Raw genomic sequence first — 4,238 nt, forward strand, 5'->3', positions numbered from 1 at the left:
CCAGAGCAATTCCACTTGGAATAGTATTCAGGGAAGGTAATAGTACAAACAACAATTGAAGGAGGGTCTTATAAGAACAGTCTATGATTCATGTAAGTAAAGACCATAACCTGGCATTGGAAGTCACCCAGGACCTTTATCTAGAGGAAAGGTGCAGAGGTGGAAGCCATGGATCTAGATATAGTCAGCTTCCCAGGGAGAGAAACAGCAAGTGGGACCCATTAAGCTGTCTGTAAGATGCCTGGCTCCCAGACACATCTGCATTTTCTGAGGAAAATAGTGTTAAAGAAGTTTGTGGAGTATATTCCTCAGGGCTCTCCACACAGCTCAGCACTGGCATCCATAGCACATTTGACATGACAGTGAGGACAATTTGCAGAGCCCATGGTGTGGCTGTAGGAGAAAGAAAACAACAGCTGTGTCCCAAAATATTACTCTGGCCTTGGTTGGTCAGAGATCCTTGTATGGAGACCAATGGGGTTGGCTGGGAACCTGGAGTTTTTATCAGTCTGATTCCCCAAAGTGGGGAAGACAGCCCCCCCTCCAATCCAACCAAAAAAAATGAATATGCGTGTCACCTCTGACACGTGTCATAGGTTCGCCATCACTGGCTAGCTTCTCTCAGGAAAAATGGCCATTTTGGTTTGGATGCACATGAACGACCAAATGCAGGTCGTCTGGCTAGTACTTTCCCACATCTCCCTGCCCTGCTTCCCGCCGCAGCCTCTCCTCAGGCACCTCAAGTCTGTGCCTCCCTCCCTGAACCAACGCCTTGGTTGAGTCGTTGAAAATGAAACCTTCTGTGCTCTGCGGAGTATATTCCTCAGGGCTCTCCACACAGCTCAGCACTGGCATCCATAGCACATTTGACATGACAGTGAGGACAATTTGCAGAGCCCATGGTGTGGCTGTAGGAGAAAGAAAACAACAGCTGTGTCCCAAAATATTACTCTGGCCTTGGTTGGTCAGAGATCCTTGTATGGAGACCAATGGGGTTGGCTGGGAACCTGGAGTTTTTATCAGTCTGATTCCCCAAAAAGCAGGGTGCACCAGTCCCTCTTCCAATAGTCACTGAGGGCACTTTGGGACTAGTCAGACCCATAAGCTTGCCTCTGACTTTGTTTCCTCTGTTAAGCTCAAAATGCAGGGTGTGGCAGGAGTATCTCCTGTCCTCAGCCTACTGGGAGGGGCTGGCTCTTCTGGGGAGAAATGGCAGCTTAGGCTTGGAAGGCAATAATGTCACACTTCTAGCAACATTTTCCAAGAAATCAGAAAAAACAAACAGAAAGCATATATGCTCCCCTATGTTCATAGCACAATTTACAATAGCTACGATTTGGAAACAGCCTAAATGCCCATGAGCAGAGGAGTGGATTAAAACACTGTGGTACATCTACACAGTGGAAAACTATGCTGCTGTAAAAAAGAAGGAAGTCTTGCCATTTGCAACAGCATGAATGGACCCTAGAGAGCATTATGCTAGGGGAAATAAGGCCGTCAGAGAAACATAAATATCACATGATCTCCCTCATTTGTGAAGGCCGTCAGAGAAAGATAAATATCACATGATCTCCCTCATTTGTGAAATATAATGAACAACATAAATTGATGAACAAAGCCTTTACTTGTTTGGCTCAGTGGATAGAGCCTCAGCCTGCGGACTCAAGGGTCCCAGGTTCGAGTCCGGTCGGGGGCATGTACCTTGGTTGCAGGCACATACCCAGTAGGGAGTGTGCAGGAGGCAGCTGATCAATGTTTCTCTCTCATTGATGTTTCTGACTCTCTATCCCTCCACCTTCCTCTCTGTAAGAAATCAATAAAATATATTTAAAAAATAAATAAGTAAATAAAAAATAAATTGATGAACAAAAATAGAGCCAGCATCACAGGAGCATTGAACAGACCATCCAAACTAAGAGGGAAGGCAGGGGAGGGGAAGGGGTAAAAGGTCAACCGAGGGACTTGTATGCTTGCATATGAGCATGATCAGTGGACATAGACAGCAAGGAGGTGAGGGCATGTGCTGAGGGGTAGAAGCATCCGGGGAGAGGTCAATGGGGGGGGGACAGGAGACTTATGTAATAATTTAAAAAATAAAGAATTTAAATAATAAAAAAAAGAATGTCCCAATGCAGGCCTCTTGGCCACATCTCCCTGCCCTGCTTTCCACCTCAGCCTCTCCTCAGGCACCTCAAGTCTCTGCCTCTCTCCCTGCTCCAAAGCCCCAAGTGAGTGTTTGCAATAGGAAAGTCCTGTGTTCTGGGTTAAGAGCATAAAAACAAAGACAAAACCAAACCAAAACAATGAAACTGCTCTTTTGTCTCTCCCCAACACCGCGCTGCTTGGGGAGCTCTTCATGGGGCAGCCTTTGGGGCTTTTGCCTTTGGTCCAATTTCCCTGGCAGCAAGCTGCCCTGTGGCTTTCCTTTACACAGTTGGATGTTACCCATGTCGTGAAGGGATGCAGCTTTGGAGCAAAATAGCCTTCTCCTCCCCGTCTTGGCCCACTGGCTGGCTGTCCCTCTCAAGCTCACTTCCCAGTTCTTGCCATTGTCCAAGTGTCCTCTGCCCTTCCTTGTTGTAAACTGTCTGCTCAGCTGCATCTAATGTGTTAATACCAGGCGGATGTTCTGCAATTTAGTTGTATTTCCAGTCTGGCTCAGGACAACATCCACAATACATCTGCCTATTCAGCCACAATTTTTTATTTATTTTTTTTAAATATATTTTATTGAGTTTTTACAGAGAGGAAAGGAGAGAGAGATAGAGAGTTAGAAACATCGATGAGAGAGAAACATCGACCAGCTGCCTCCTGCACACTCCCCACTGGGGATGTGCCCGCAACCAAGGTACATGCCCTTGACCGGAATCGAACCTGGGAACTTTCAGTCCGCAGGCTGACGCTCTATCCACTGAGCCAAACCGGTTTCGGCTATTCAGCCACAATTTATTTTATTTTTACCACTTTCTGATCCTTGCTGTTAAAACCAGCCAGAGTGACCCCGGTACAGCTCACAAATGCACAGGGCAGGCTCCCTGCAGGCTCTCACCTGGAGCCTGCCACCCCTTCCCAGACTTCTTCAGGGAAGACCCCACTGACCAATGCTGGTTTGACCTCCCCCAACAGCTGCTGTCACCTGTCACAGGTATCCTGGTCCATTGTGTACTGTTCTCCACTAGATGCCAGTTCCCAAGGATAGGGGACTCTGTATTTGGGGCGTCTGAAACAGCTGGGCTCCACAGTATCCACAGCCTCAGTCTTTATTGTGTCCCTTATGCCCACCCATGGCTGCTGAGCCTCCATCCAGCCTGATTCAAGTTCTCACACTACAGCCTTCCCTCAGCTCCCCACTCAAGGAACCTGACCCATGAGCTGACAGAAACATATTCATAAGCAGCCAACCTCTCTGCCCCTCAAACACACCCCAGCAGCACAGTATTCCCCAGAATCCAGGAACTATCACCTCATTTCAGGTCGTGTATGCACAGGAAAACTTAGGGGGCTCAGAGACACACCAACCACAACTCATCCTCTGAACGTGGAATTATTTGGAGATCAAGCCTCTCCTACTGGAAACACCTGTATTGCAGAATGTTCTCACCATTGAATATACACACCACTATATCCTGGAGAACTCATGCTGCTGGGAGAGGGGGTGGGAGAGAGGCATGCTTTAGTTTTAATAAAATTAAAATGCCAAATAATCCCTAAAATGATAAAAAGAGACTTAAACATCAGTGGCCTACAGGGGTGTAAGTGGGTTGGCTGGAGGCAGGATTTTCTAAAGGTAAACTGATTTTGGGGCCCAAAGCATCAAGGGGCTTCTCCCAGATACAGGAGGTTCAGCCCTAACCGGTTTGGCTCAGTGGATAGAGCGTCGACCTGTGGACTGAAGGGTCCCAGCTTTGATTCCGGTCAAGGACATGTAACTTGGTTGCTGTCACATCCCCAGTGGGGAGTGTGCAGGAGGCAGCTGATCGATGTTTCTCTCGATGTTTCTGACTCTCTATCCCTCTCCCTTCCTCTCTGTAAAAAAATCAATAAAAATATTTCCTTTTAAAAAAAAGAAGTAGGTTCATTTGCAGCAGGCAGGTGCCTGGGGGGTGGGGAAGAGCAGACCTGGCCAGCACATCTCAGGCAGACACAGAACCCAAATCCCTCCCAGGGCCTTGCCTGGGCCTCCTCTCTGCCAAACACTGGGAACGGCACAGTGAGCCCAGCTACAGTGGGTACATCCC

This window comes from Myotis davidii, unplaced genomic scaffold (genome assembly GCF_000327345.1).
Source record: "Myotis davidii unplaced genomic scaffold, ASM32734v1 scaffold1767, whole genome shotgun sequence".
NCBI classification, from domain to species: Eukaryota; Metazoa; Chordata; class Mammalia; order Chiroptera; family Vespertilionidae; genus Myotis; species Myotis davidii.